We start from the raw sequence: 16,527 nt of genomic DNA, 5'->3' as shown, positions 1-16,527 counted from the left end.
CTCTACAACACTCTACACCACTGCACTCTACTTTACACCAATGCACTCTACTCTACACCACTCTACTCTCTGCCACAGAACTCTATGCCGCTCTACTCTGCACACTGCTCTCTATGCTACTGCACTTAACTCCAATCACTCTACTCCATTCTAATGACCTCTACGCCAATGCACTCTACGCCACTTCACTTTATGCCTTTCTACTCTACACCACTCTAATCTTCGCAAGTGCACTCTACACCGCGCCAGTCAAGGCCACTCCACTCTACGCCACTCCATTCAAAGCCATTCTACTTGCAACACTGCACTCTCTGCCACTGCAATCTACACCAATGCACTCTCTGCCACTGCAATCTACACCAATGCACTCTATGCCACTACTCTATGCCAATGCACTCTTCTCTTCACCACTCCACTCTATGCTACTTCATTCTACTCTGAAACAATCTCTTCTATGCCACTCTGCTTCATTTTACGCCACTGCATTCTATGTCACTCTACACTGCGCTGCACCACTTTACACCGTACTTTATACCACTGCACTCTACCCTGAACCACTTGAATCCAGCCTATGCACTTCACTCTACTCTAAGACAATCTACTTCAAGCCACTGCACTCTATGCCACTGCACTGCACACTTTACTCCACTGTGCCACTTCATGCCATTCCACGTCACTGCAGTCTACGCTGCTAGTCTCTATGCCACTCTGCTCTGCACCACTCTACTCTGCACCAGTCTACTCTGGGCCACTGTGCTCTACCCCACTCTACTCTAAACCACTGCACTCTGCATCAATGAACTCAACATCAACTTACTGAAAACCAATGCACTCTACACCACTGCACACTATGCCAACGACTCTGAACCACTGCACTCTTTGCCACTATTCTCTACTCTGCAACACTCTAGGCCACTGTACTCCACTGCACGCTACACCACTATACACCATTGCACTCTACGTCACTGCACCCTATGCCACTCTATTCTACATCACTGTACTCTACCCCACTTCTCTCAGCAGCACTCTATTCTTCGCCACTCCGCACCACTGCACTGTACAACACTGCACTCTACTATGCAAGACTGCACTCTACTCTGCAAGACTGAACTCTCCACCATTGAACTCAACGCCACTCTACTCTACACCATAGCACTTTACGGCACTGCACACTACACCACTGCACATTACACCACTTTACACCATTGTGCTCTACGTCACTGCACTCCAAGCCACTCAATTCTACCCTGCACCACTGCACATTACACCACCTTACACCATTGTGCTCCACGTCACTGCACTCCAAGCCACTCAATTCTACTCTGCACCACTGTACTCTATGCCACTGCTTTGCACCACTGTACTCTACGCCACTGCTTTGCACCACTCTATTCTACGTCACTCTATATTAATGCACTCTACGCAACTACACTCTGCATCACTCCACACCACTCTAATCTATTCTGCATCACTGCACTCCAAGCCACTGCACTCTACAGCGCTCGACTCTACCCCACTCTAGACCAATGAACTCTACCCAACACCACCACTGGACTCTGAAACAATCTACTCTTCGCCACTGCAATCTACTCTACTCTAAACCACTGCGCTCTACATCACTGCACCCTACGCCAATGCACTCTGCTCCACATTACTCAAAGCCAATGACCTCTACGCTACTGCACTCTATGCCAATCTATTCTGCACCACTGTACTTTACGCCACCTCACTCCAGGCCACTCTACTCCTCTCTACGATACTATTCTGTATGATACTACACTCTATGATGCTCTACTCCTTAAAACTCTACACAACTCTATGCCGCTCCACTCTAAAGCACTCTACTCCATGCCACTCTAAGCAACTCCCTCTTTGCCACTTCTTGCCACTTTACTCCACTCTACGGCACACTACTCCACTTCACTCCACTCTACACCACTCGACTCTACAACACTCTACTCTACAACACTCTACTCCACTCTATGCCATTCCACTCTCCTACAGTACTCCGCTCTATGCCACTGCACTCGATGGCAATCTACTCTTCTCTACGTGATTCTACACTATACCCTCTATGTCACTTCACTATGCTCTACACCATTCCACGACATTCTATGCCACTCAACCCTACTCCACTCTACGTCCTTCCACTCTACAACACTCCATTATCTCTACGCCAATCCACAACACTTTACACCACTCCACTTCACGCCACTCAACTCTACACCACGCTACTCCAGTAACACTCCACGCTTCTCCAATTTATGACACTTTACTCCATGCCACTCTCCTTTTAACCCAAAAACTCTTAGCCATGCTTAACAGCAGCCACACTGATGAACAATATGGCTAAACATATTGGTAAAGCCAAAAGACGGAATAGCTCTTGCACAGGCAAGACCTGTTGTCTTTGCCAGTGCTTACCTTAGTCTGTGCGTTCCATCAGGGGAAGGTGCCTCTTCCTCCCATACTTCACCTTTACGTGGGTCTCTCTCATTTTTTCAGTTTTTTTCTTTGCTTTTCTACACATTAGTCATGCTCCCTGAAAATGTTGAGCACACGCTAAAAACTCTGATACCTTCCAACTCCTCCATCTCTACTGTGTTTAGCAACCAGCACTGTGTTCAGTTTACATTGTGGTACTTTTCACTCTTCCAATCCTCCATTTTTCGCCAATTTTGTGGCGCTACACTACTTACAACAATGCTTCCATTGCTTCAGAAAGCACACATATCTGGAGCACTGACTGTTTAATTATTTAAAATCTTTATTCAAATACTTTCGACTTCCCTCTATGCCCATCTACTCTGCACCACTCTACTCTTCTCCAGTAAACTCTACACCGCTCCAGTCTAGGCCACTCCATTCTATTCTGCACCACTTACCTCTTACCTGGCAAGAAGGATTTTTACTTGAATTGAGTATGTTTTCTTAAAATAAAGAATATTTGTACAGATTTATATGATGAAGAAGTCATTCGGCTCAACAAACACAAAACTATTAACTAAGTTATGGACGATTTCCCCACGTTAAAGTTAGTGAATTACATGAGGTTTCCTCTAGTTGCTGAGGGGTGTACTAAATTATGTATTAACGTTTTGATGTTGTAATCACTTTGCTGCAGGTTGAAAAGTAAAGTGAGAAAATTAATACATTTTGCTTCCGTGTCTTTAACAAAATAACACTATTTTACCTTAATTATGAACCTCAGAATTCCTCTTTTTTATATATATAACTTTAAGTGCATTTGTCGTGTTTGGTCTTGGAGGTGGCTTTGCGTTATGGTGTGAAATAGGGTCTACGAATCTCGGCAGTAATCTCTATGGGAGTGAATTTATGGCATGTATCTGCCACCAAACAAACCATCCAGCGCAAATCGCTTATCAAATGCCAACCGTACAGCAGTCTTCGGATGATTACAAGCTGAGTGGCCTCACCCAGAACAAAAGAAAATGCTGCTGTTGTGCCTAAAATCGAATGGATTATACAAGTAGCCAGTTCGACACTGTCTGCCTGCAGGAGACAGCTGTGCGAAGGAGACATTAACATGTTAAATTTCAGCAGGCCCCAGAGTCACAAGAGGCAGGCGGTGGCCGGTCAGGCCTCACTGCTAGATGAACGGATGTAGGCCACATCACTGCAGGCAGCTATAGGCTCTCGGGGAACAAACAGGGAGACTGCTGCAATTTAAAATCAAACAAGGTATTAGGAGGTACCCCGAGCGGAGTGCAGGATGGCTGTTGTGAATAGCTCATTGTTACACATCTTTATCTTTCCTTTTAGCCTTAGACCTTGAACAGTCCTGGAGTGGGTTTCTTTCATTTATGAATGTACTGGCATTCCAACTGAGCCATTCAGTCATCTTTTTATACGGATGCACGCTGCACATTCTCTTTGTAACCAAGGTACCCCAGGGAAATGCCCTTCGCATCTTCCTTCTTCAAACAAGAAAGGGTTATTTTCAGAAATAACTTCGAGGAACTGAGAAGCAGGCAGAGTTCGAGCAGGTTTTGTTCTGCCTTCCCTAGCACACACCTTGGCCTTCGCCCACCGCTACCACTCTCTCAACTGGCACACTGTGCTAAGGTGTGTTGCAGTTGTGCAAAACTGACGAATAATACTACTGGGACCAAAAATAATGTTGAGATACCATACCATAAGAAAAGCATAATAACTGCCTTGACGCCTTTAACCTAGGGTGCCCAGAATTTTAAAACCAAAAACGGGGACATTTCACAAAAATAAAAGAAGGACTACAATTCCGCTTCAAACGAGTACAATCAATCAATCAGTGCATTTATAAAGCGCGCTACCTACCCGTGAGGGTCTCAAGGCGCTGGGGGGGTGGGGGGGGGGGGGCGCGCTACTGGTCGAAGAGCCAGGTCTTGATGAGTCTTCTGAAGGCCGGCAGGTCCTGAGTCTGTCGTAGGCTGGTGGGGAGAGTGTTCCATGTCTTGGCGGCGAGGTGGGAGAAGGATCTGCCGCCGGCTGTGGTTTTCCGGATACGAGTACAGAATGGCAGCGCTCCTCAGCAGAGAGTTACAGAAGAGCAGAGCCAGTAAGAACATAAATAAAATGCATTTTTTAAAGCCAGTAGCATGCCTGGTAATTGCATTTCTTTTGATAACAGCTGCTAACAATACCTACTTTGGAAAACATAAAAAGGCACCTCTCACCGTTTTCAATCGACCCCCGCTATAATAAGCTACATTTCCCAAAATCTGCCGGGACAACTGGTGAAAACCGGAACTGCCCAGCAAATCCGGGCGCCTTGTCACCCCTCTTTAACAACTTCACATTTTCACTGCCACTTCTACTTCTACATTTTCATTTTGTCAGATAATTCCTGTCCCTTCTTTATGTTGCCATCTATTACAAACGTAGTTCAATGTAAGCATAGATATTGGTAAAGTGCAGCAAGATGGAGTTTCGTTACAACGCTGCTTTGGGAAACTTTTCATTTCCCATAAAAACTCGCAGCTTGCTGTACCAGATAAACAAATGGCAGACTTACAAGCACTCGCACAACCAACCATGTTCCTGTATGTAGTCTACAGCTCAGCTGATACCTGAAGCACGGGTCTTTTTCTGTCATTAAGTTCTCTAGGATGGCTCAGTGAGTTAAACTGTCGCTGCAGAAATCTGCTATCACGTGTAAGACACGAGTCTGAATCCTGCCAAGGTCAACTATGTTTTCTGCTTTTATGACATCAGTAAATTGAGAAACATTAAATGGGACAGTAGAGCCTGAGGCGCCTGTTATTTGCAGCGGTCAGAGATGCCATGGCAAAATTGCAATATGTCACCCCGAGTGGGGCGGGTATGCCCAGGCGTGGGTCCTGTACTCTCCATGCCACTGGAGTCAAGCTATCCTGGCTGATGAAGAAAAAAAAAAGATAAAATCCCGAAACCGGTCCTAGGATGCTGGTTTCCAGTTCTGGGAGGACCTGGCCTGGCAGTTCGGGCTGGACTGTTCCCATGGGGCACAGGGTCAAGACTGATTTCCATATGTCTGGGTCCAAACTGGAATGGCATGGTGAGCAACAAAAAAAAGATGGATTCAGGCGCAGATCTCTGTACTGGGGTGAATGTATGACATTGTTCTGCATTCTGTCCATCAATTGTTCTTTTTGCATTAAATCGCAATAAAAAAAAAAATCAATAAAAGTTGTCACTATCAATAACATCGAATCTGCAAAAGCTTAAATTCCAACAACATAGAGGTTATTATCCAAGTTTCTCTTCTTGAATCCCTTTCCTTACACATATCTTCCTCTCCAATAGGAAGTATATTCTTTGCACAGGATCCTGCATTCGATCTATCGTCTCTCCAACATAATTCAGATTATTTCAGCAGTTGTCTTCCGCCCACCAGCAGCACCACACAGCGCTGCGCCCTGCCTTACAGGTACTCTGCATTTCAACAGGACTTGCCATAAATTCTGTTTCTCTAGCTGTCACCTCTCTGGGGTTGAAGCCCTGCTTGCCAGGGGATTGGTCTGGGCGACCTTCCAAGCTGCCAAGCCGCTTTCATTAAACGGAGGCCGGGGCTGAGGGACTGGCGCGCGGCTATCTCTTGAAACAGCTGCACGAGGCCCCGCCAGAGATAAGGCCTTGGCGGAAGTCCAGCACGGCTGCACCTGCCGCGCGCCCACTGGCAGGGGTGGGCCCGGACTGATCCACACCTGCAGCCGGGCGGGGAGAGTCCGAAAACGGCTCGGGCCTTTACAAAACAAGGCGGGCAAATCTACCCCAAGCTGTGCATTCCTATCGTCGCATAAACCTGTAAAAAGGCTCAGGAATTAAACCGAGAAGTACAAAGAACAGAACCGACGCTCCACATCTGCCTCCTGCCAATCCACGCCCCTTTGGAAAAAGGCCCATTATCTCGACATTTATAAATACGACCGCGCGCCATTATTTCTATTCCAAGCCTCTGATGCGGGTAAAAGACAAACCAGCCGCGTTAAATGAACTCGCAGACGATACGAGGGGCACGTTTGGAAACACCTCGCCTTGGGGGGGTTCATGGAGTCCAGCGCCACGCGTCACCGGGGATCTGACTGGAGCGATTCACAAAAAGCCACTATAGTCTAGTTGCCATGGCAACGTGGTACGGCTCTCCTCTGATGTCATTTAGGATCACATCATTTTGGAATTTGCCTGCTTGGCCCTGGTTGCCATGACAAACACAGCGCGGGTGCACTCAGCCAATCAGTTCACACAGGCCGTCCGTCAATGATTTGTTTGCAAGGAAAGAACTAACCTCAGGTTACTTCTTTTTATCCTTTTTCGCAAAAAATAATTGTAATAAATTGTGTTGTCTTCATTAACAAAGCCCCGAAAAACCAGACAACATAGCCAGGGAATAACCTGGTATTCTCATAATTAATGTGCCCTATGATCAAACTGTACCACCACCAGCTAAACCACATGGGCTGTCATCCCTGGATGGAGAATGCGATGAAGATTGTATGTTATATGTTATAAGTGTAAAAAAAACAATAAAAATATTTAAAAAAAAAAAAAAACAATGAAAAGTGAAAGTCATGACTAGACACCGAATTATATCTGTCACTGCTCTATTGCATGTTTTTTCACATTCGTGATGGAAATGACTGTCAGTGTACAACGATGCGTTTACAAAATTATTTCTTAATTTGTGTAGCGCCTACAGACCAAGCACTGGGTTCGACAATCAGCTGCTCTAATACAATCAGAATCACAGAAAATTGTATTTACCATGGACTGACAGATGCACAATACAGTGCCTGTGATACATTGAAAGTAGGGAGATACAGAAAAGTGCTCCATTGTGTCCGATATGATATATGGGGTAAAGTACCCCTTGCCATAAATTATAGAGACACTGCAAGTCACTGAGGTGTTCCTTACCATAAAGAGGAACAAGGCCGAATGAGGAGTTCCTTTATAAGCTCAAGGATATCCGAGAATAACTGAAAAATCCTGTTAATGTGTGGTAGACGGGATTTTATTCCCTATAATAAATGGTCACACTATGACCAATCCCACAAACTGCTTGAATCCGTGGTTACTTTCTAATTCATATGGAAGAGATAGTAAGGGTGGAGTAAAATAAAAGCAGAATATGTAGTGTGGAAGTATACACACATTAAAAGGCAGTTAGTAATTTGTTTCAAAACCATAATGTAAACAGTTTAATGTAAATGAGATTTTAAACAAGCATTGGCAAAGCCAATAGGTTTCACCTATACCAGATCTATTTGCTGTGTCAATGTTTTTTAGACATCTTCCACATTAGAGAGGGTTGCTGTGCAACATGGCTTAAAGTAAAGAATAATAAAGCGATAAAGCCACACTGCAATACTATGTATTAACCCAAAATTTAACTTGGAAGACTCATTTTGAAGTAACAATGCCCATTTCTAAATCAACAGTTTTAAAGTTTTTAAAAGCCAGAGTCTCTCATGATGAAGCAGACATTCCCGCCAATTACTTACTTTGGTCAGATAGTACATAAACAAAACAAGTGAGACAGATTTGGCACTAGGAGCTTCTTAGTCAAGCTCAGTTATCTAATAAGAGTCCTGTCTGGCTCAGGCTTTAGCCTGACCAAAGCACATTAATTTCTTGCAGCACTATATGCAATACAGTATATGAATTTTTCCAAGTTTGAGCCCCAGACAACAGAGTCATTTAAACGCTCAAATTACCACCGTTTTTTTCTCCAACTGAAATGGGCGCATGTCCAATTTACTAAGACACACTGCCCCTGCGAGCCTCTCCGTGCAGGTCTTGGGCCTTAAACAAGGTGCACTTTCAGATACTTTCTGAGCTTCTATGCGACTAGTAGCAGCACAGTTCAATGGAAATTAGTTTCAAAACATGGGTCACTTAAAACAGAAAGTCCAAAAAGCGTTATTTATAGTGAGAAACCAACAGCAACTTGCGGTCTAAATTCCTGAGGTTTCTGAATACAAGGTTCCTGAATGCATTTAAACACATTTAGAATGCACATTGTGAATGCACTTGTGAATGCATTTAATAGCATGGAAATGCATTTAAACACATTTTGAATGCACAGTGAGGTTCTGGGATGCATTTAAACACCATGCAACCTTAGCCTTAAAAGGTGGCGCCATATCACTGACACGGTTTCTAATTCTGGACCTTTATTCACTAAAGAAGTGCATGATGGGATTTGTAGTTTTGATTTAGTTCAATTGTACCAATTGAATGTGCATAACTTAAAACACTGATTTGTAAAAGGAAATTCCAGGACTCGAAAAATTAGCTTTAACCTTAAACATTAAACATTGCAGCACTATTTCTCAAGAAATACAACTCGCCTGAAAGATTAAAAATAAATAACAATAAAACAACCACAACAACAATCAAAATGATTTTGCTACTGGACATGGAAGTTCCAGACAGCTGCAAGTTATTTCCAATTATTGTACTTATCAATACCGCTCTGCAGTTGTAATAAGGCACCATGCAATTAAAACAAGCATTGGCAATGCCAATATATCTCGCATGTGCAAGAGTCAGAGCTACTGGCGTTGTAAATTAGAATATCTTTAACTCATGTGTTTTGGTTTTGAGTGGATGTGGTGTGGAGTGGAATTATGGGTGTTGTATTGGAATTGTTATTTGTTATTGTGTGTAGTGGAATTGTGTGGTGTTGAGAGGATTTGTGTAGTGGAATTATGTGGCATGATGGATAGATAGAGGTGCGAGCTGCACATAATAGATAGGCCATATCAGGATGTTTAGACACCGATATATAGTGATGTTAAGATATGTTAAAGTCAAGATACACCAACATTAAGGTGTGTCGATGCCAGGTTAGGCTGGTGTCAATATATGCCGATGTCAAGACACACAGTCAACAAGATATGTTGACTTCCCCATAGAGCAACATCAGAATATGCTGATGTCAAAGCCTGAAGAGGTTGACGTGCTGTCTCCAAAATGCACTAAACAGAAATGGACATCTGAGCGTGCCTGCTTGTGTATGGGTATGTTTAGTTACATTGTTGACACGTGTTTAAAAGTATATTATCTAGCAAATACAGTGCATGCATGTCACCTGTCTTTAATACCCATTAGGTACAAATCTATATTTGCATATTATACACCTGCATGGGAAATAGATGGACGGATGGATGTGGGTGATGGAAAGACAGTGGATGGGTAAATTGACAGACGGATGTAGATGGTTGTTGGAAGGACAGTGCGTGGGTGGACCAATGGAGGGAGGTGAGTGTTTGAGGGACAGAGGGTGGGTGGAGGGACAGAGGGTGGGTGGATGGACAGAGGGTGGGTGGATGGACGAGTGGGCAAATGGATGGCTAACAAAGGTTGCAACTTGAAACATAAAGCGTGTGTGCGTGTGTCTCAATATATACATCATTGGGAAAGTGAGAGCCAATTTGACACTTTTGTTGCACGTTACAGGACGTACTTCCTCTATTTCACATCACCTTAACAGTATACCCCAAAAAAATATATTCATCCTTTGGATTACACCAACAGTACAACTTAGACACAGCTCCTGGCAACATCATGCATTCAACACTGCTCCAAGTCATAAAGCAGGCCGAGCGTTTTATCTCATACACAGATATATTCATTCTTTACACTACCAATCAATTTTAGTCCAGCAAGGTGATAACAGCATAGTGATATTGCCTATATGGTATGGTAAAGTTATGACTCATTTCTAAAGCTTGTATTGTTTTATGTTGTTTGCTTTGCTATAGTCTGAGCAATGTACTGATAGTGATGAAACCTGTACTGTTCTATTCTGTTTATTTTCGATTGGTTCACTCAGAGCAACCCAACTATCAATATACCTTGCTTGACATAACACCACATATGCACGCACTGCAGCTCAGATCTGGCAAATAGTTTGCTATTGCCATTATATAAACCCCTCTACAAGCCAATACACACTATTCAATCACCCATACACTACACAGAGCTTACCATTGAAAACACCTCTGAGGTGCTAGAATTATCTGCAATCGGGCATGCAATAGATAAAGTAAGCTTTAACATAACACAACCTCAAGGATACCACATCGCTTAACCCCTTTGATGCGCGCGTCGGCCAACGGCCGTCGCGAGCACTACCTCGGTAGTGCCGCGCACGTCCGTTGTCGGACGCGGCCCCGTCCACTCATTCAAACCGCCACACTGCGGCGGATTTAGCACCGCGGTTAACTACACACCTGGATAGCGATGCATACCTAGAAAACAATGGTCATGGGCAATGAACAACCAACTAACGACGTCAAAGAGAAAACACCAAGCGTCTTCAGCATGCTCATCTATGCACACAATACATTACAAAGATGTTTATGAAGCTGAAACTAATTATAACTTCATGGGAATCCCAGAGCCATATAAAAAGACCGTCCGCTTTAAATAAACCAATACTGAGAGTTACTAATAATAGAAGACATTGAGTGCACTATGAAATTACAAAATATATTTAAAAAGCTGATAACATAAGGGGTAAGCTGTAATGGAATGTCACAAAGGAGGCAAACTGAAGGGTAACCTATAAGGGACAGCGGAGTGGCTGGGGTCCCATAAGGAAGGCAGTGACGAGATGAACCTCGCAGGGGACGAACCAGAGGGAACCTTGGGAGTGGAAGGTTGGGGGCGAGCACAATGAAGGGAAATTGATAAGAGACCAAATGAAAGTGAACCCAAAAGGGAGGTGGACTGGATGGAATCCTAAAAGAGGGTTCTTAGTGGGGAATGGAACAGCTGGGGCTCTGAAATGGAAACCCAAGAAAGAGAGTAGGCAGCCCTACAAAAAGTGGTTGAGGAGAAATACGAAGTAAGTTTAGTAGGTAACTCAACATCACTGGCATTCCATGTTTCCTATGCAGAAAGTTTAGTTAAAACGGTCGAAATGTAGTTTTGATTAGTTTTAATTAGACGAATACCGCTGAAGACAATGAAATGTAAAATGAAATCACAGGGTTTAAAAAGCTGTGTTAGGGTCACACAGTAATCTGGTAACCCTAGCTACTGGGTAACATGTCACCATTTTAGACAGCAACATGTAAAGGAAAAAATGTTTATTGATTGTAAATATTTGCAAGTGGTAGATTATGAAAACAACAGGCAAATCGTGTGTGTGATGAATAAATCACCTTAACCTCCCCTCTCTCCTGCCCCATTAGCCTTCTGTTCCACACCCATACTTACGCAGTTCACTGTAACATTCCATTTTCCCACTCGGAGAGAGCTAGGACCAGTGGGTTCAGCAAAACCAACAGCAAACACAAAATAGAGCCTGCCAGCACCATCTCGGAGTCCGGCTCCTTCACCCAGTAGTCCGCAAGGGTAGGTTGACTGTTGCAACATGCGGCGAGACTAGGGCACGAAACTTGAAGTGTCTATTTTTACTGGAGGAGATCGTTGAAGCTGCACACGGCACACATTAGGGTTCCACTAAGATTTGGTAGGACCTACGGCCTACCTTCAAACTCCATGTGGAGTAGGTAATTCCTTCACCATCCACAATGTGTAGATAGTGTATATAGTTTTTAGGTCCTGATGAATTGCGCTGTATCCTTCAGAACAACTGCATGAAACATGTTGACCGACCACTTGGTAGAGTATACTTCCCTGGATCCTCACACCAGGAAGTCTATCTCTCCACACCGTTTTTACTAAGGTAGATAGCCACGCCATTAAAACACTTTGTGGGCTACCTAACCTTTTTTAACTATCACCACCATCACTTCCACACATCTACACCCTTCCCACTAGGCCCTCATACCCGCATGCACCAACTGTCAGGGACAAAAGATCTCCGATAAAGAGCCCCATCTGGGTGGCCATCAGACATTGCACCGCCAGTTTGACGAGGAGCAAAGCCCATATGATGAAGCATGACACCTAGCTTGCTGGGTGTGTGAGGGCTTTAGTCCCGAAAGGGAGGATCCCCATCCCCCTTTCACTTTCCTTTCTTATGTCGATACCTGGTCTCTTCTAGTCTCACTCTTTGAATACACCTCTCTAAGGGAACTGCGTACCTCTCTTTGTTGATAAGCACCATCTCGGAACCATCGCAAAAATTGATGGACAGAATGCTGAACATGTCAAACATTCCCCCCAGTACTACGATCTGGGCATAAATCCATTCTTTGTTTTGCTCCCCATGCCATACCAGTTTATATGCAGCCATATGCAAACCAGTCTTGACCCTGCTCCTCATGGGAACAGTCCAGCCCGAACTACCAGCCCAGGTCCTCTCTATACCAGAAAAAAGCATCCTAGGACCGGTTTGGGGTTTCACCCCTCATCAGCCAGGCTAGCTTGACTTCAGTGGCATGGAGTGCACGGGACCCACATCTGGGCATACCCTTCTCACTCGGGGTGACAAATTCAAAAAAGGCATTGGCATAGCCAATAGGTCTCACCTTTGGGACCTTATAAGTGTTTGCCATGCAACACTTGATGTTGTTGCACCAAGGATATTGTGCTGGATAACTAAACACTTATTGGCTCTGCCAATGCTTGTTTTAAATACTTCTTAATATTTTGTTGAGTAATCGAGCGCATACGTCTGTAGCTTATGCTAACTTAACACTACGGATGATTCTCTTCAAAGACATTAACAGAAATTACAAATCTGTGTTTCAGGCTAAGCTGGACAAGGGCAGAGACGCCTTTTCTTGCGGGAGAAAGTAGATCATGCTGGATATCCACGCTTACTGTGTTGCACAGCCCAGAGTAAAGGAAGCACAAACCTGCTTGCGTGTGGCTACCATCCGACAGGAAGTAATTGACGCGCCATTGGCACGCATGCGCAACGCACACATACGGCGGCGAATGGAATGCAGCCAGTCTTCTCACTCCGAAAAGCATGTTGTCGTCAGAGTGAGAAGCGTCTCTCATCCGAACAACCTCACTTACGCTCAATAAACACTAGTCTTTTATTAGACAGGAGATGCAAAGTGTCCCTCCAGTGAACAAATAGTTCACTCAGTGAAAAGTATCTCTCTTTTTAACATCTTCAGTTACCCACAGCCCCCACTCTGAAGCACCCGTGATACATGTAGAGCTAGAGAAGGGGTTGAGTGAATCGTTTGAAAACACAGACAAGGAATGCCCCCGCAGGGATCAGGTCCGGTGAGTCCTTCTCGACGACAGATTGCGGGGTTTATTGGTGGGCAAGTATTACATGTACGATGTATTCATTCCTGCAAAACAGATCATTGCAGCTCTTCATAGGTAGCATTGTAACCCATGATGTTGTATAGAATCAGTTTTTTTTGTTTTATATATTTATGTAATCTAAATATATTTGTTCATGAAACCAGCGATGTCTGGTATTTCTAGGTCCAGATTAGAATATTTTGATTTTGTGGACGAGGCAAGTGAACACTAGGGACCAATGTCAGTTTAACACAGTTATGGGCAGATCACACATCATCAATAGTTTGGTGTTTGTGTTACCTAGAGAGTGTGCAGTAGTGTATCCGTGTTTGTGAGCTACTTGGCAGAAGTGGAACGGGCAGAATCTGGTTGTGGCTTCATTTTCCTGCAAACTGGAAATATTTTTAGGTTACATTCCCGATAAATGTTTTCATTCAACGGACAGTTGCTTTTGTTTTGAATCCTGGGGACTTACTGCAAGGTTTCAGCCTTCTGAAAGAATTGATAAAAACAGTGTCCTCAAGTCTGTTGAAGTGTGACTCTTCATAAGTTTATTAGTAAGCATTTCCACGAATAATATACTGAAACTAGATTGTTAGGGTTGGAAAGGTGTATGAATAAGTAATATGTCTTCACACAAGCTAACTGAACATATCCTTCAGTTGTGAATTGCAAGACTTAATATAACCGGGGGTTTTGTTGCAGGCTGGGTAGGCCTGATGCGCCGCCAAAGGTCAGCAATATGTGGTGTTGCGGCGGCAGTATTAGCATGTTCTCCGCCGCAACCAAAAATAAAGATAAAAAGTATTGCCCCCGAGAAAGTTAAGGTGGTAGCAGCAGCGCCAGACTTTTAGCGTGATGAGGAGGGAAGAGCCCATACTGTATTAAACAAGGTAGGTTCATTGTTATCAGAAAGAGGTGAAATGCCAACCTGTGTAGAAGCAGCCGGCAAGCGAGTTGCGGCAGAGATCGAAGGCCCAGCTGGAGGGGGAAAACTAGCATTGCATGGTGAGCGCTCATAGCCACCAGGAGGCAGCAGAGTGCTTACATGAGAGGCAGCATGACTGCTCAGGAAGTAACAATAGCAGTGGTGCGTGCGCGCACAGTCTGCTCTTTTTGGAAGCACATACTCGAGCTTGTGGCACGCCCCTGCTCGCTCCCGCAAGGTGGATGCCGCCACAAGCACGCGTATGTACTTCCAAAAAGAGCAGAGTGACAGGCTAAAGGTCCTCCTATGCAGCTGCGTGCTGCGTAGGCGAGACCTAAAGAACAATTGATGGACAGAATGCTGGGCAATGCCAAACATTCCCCCCAGTACAGAGATCTGGTCCTAAATCAATTGTCTTTTTGCCCCCATGCCATTCCAGTTTAAACTCAGCCACATGCAAATCAGTCTTGAACCTGCTCCCCATGGGAACAGTCCAGCCGGAACTGCCAGGCCACGTCCTCCCAGGACCTTGTCGCCAGCCACTGCCTTTCCTCCACACAGGAACCATGAAGCAAGCACCCAGGCTCCAAGCAAATCACAACGCTGCAATGCAGCATTGTGATTGGTCTGAGACCGGGAATGGGAGCCTGGGCATGTTCTCCACCCAGGTTGTATCGCAGCCTGTGTGGAGAACATGCAAAGTCTGCATGTAGTTTTGGCTGGCCAAACCTACATGTGCACTTAAGGTGCAGCCACCACTCCTCCCTCTGACGCGCGGAGCCCAGCCCGGCCCCACAGCCTCAACTGCAAGTTAAATAAAAAAAATAACAAGCATTTGCAATGCAATGGTCTCATCTTTGTTAAAGTTAGAGCTATTGGCATTGCTCATGACATTATTTTTGTTTTTAAAACACATAAATAAATGGCATTGTCATTTACAATGCCAATAGCTTAATCTCTCACAAATGCAGGACCTATTGCATTTGCACCCACACACACACACAGAGCAACACACAGTGCCACACGCACCCACACACAGAGACACACACACACATAGAGCCACACGCACCCACACGCAGACACACACACACACACACAGAGCCACACACACAGCCACACACAGAGCCACACACCCACACACAGAGACAAACACACATAGTCTGAAAGGGAAAACTTGAACTTTAAACACTATAGGGGGCGTGGCTAGCGGCCGAGGGAAATGGTTGCTTGCTGAAGCGGCTCCACAGCCCTCGCCATGAAATCCGCCAAAAACACTAGATTTCCTCCTAACATCAGGGAACATCTCTTACACCGGTCCCCATCTGCTGCAACCACACAAAAGAATTCGGAGAGCACCTCTGCCACCCCCAACCAGACAGACCCACGCACAAAACGCAGAGCATGAAAGCGACAACAGCCCCGCCAGAACGTAACAACCCAATGAAACACAGAGTGAGGCGCACATATCAAAACCGAAGCAAAGAGAAGAGAAAACAGCCAAGACACAGCAGCCCCAAGAATAGGGGCGTAAACACGTAGGGTGAGACAGAAAACGAGCAAATCTGCCCCAAAGCTCTTCGGCACCCCCGATCCCCGCCATTAGAAGCCCAAAAAGTGCCATATGGCCATGGGCGGTACAAGCACCCACCAGACACGCACCAAGGACGGAGGAACAGGCATAAGGGGCAGTATACCAAACGCCATTGAGGAGAAAAGAGGGCACCCGCTGCAACACCGACGAGTGACGGTGAGAACAGGTCCATAGGGCAGCCACCATTGTGAGTGCCTCCGCTCCTCCTGAGTCAGCAGCGTGACCCGGGAATAAGGCCGACCCATAATACACACCCGGTGCCCTCAGTAGTTCCAAGGGGTGAGGCGGGAATCCCGGAGCGTGATCTTCCAGCTCCCTAATCCCTGTAGAGAAGCGGGAG

The 16,527-nt window shown here is 45.0% G+C and overlaps 1 protein-coding gene across 1 annotated transcript in view; it reads right to left on the bottom strand.

The window, feature by feature from the left end:
• Window positions 1-16,527, bottom strand: part of PDSS2 (decaprenyl diphosphate synthase subunit 2) — a 799,955-nt gene that overhangs the window by 663,552 nt on the left and 119,876 nt on the right. The window lies entirely within an intron of this gene.

This window comes from Lissotriton helveticus, chromosome 6 (genome assembly GCF_964261635.1).
Source record: "Lissotriton helveticus chromosome 6, aLisHel1.1, whole genome shotgun sequence".
Taxonomy (NCBI): Eukaryota; Metazoa; Chordata; class Amphibia; order Caudata; family Salamandridae; genus Lissotriton; species Lissotriton helveticus.
Note: the sequence above shows the minus strand (reverse complement) of the source record. Positions and strands in the feature narration are given on the sequence as shown.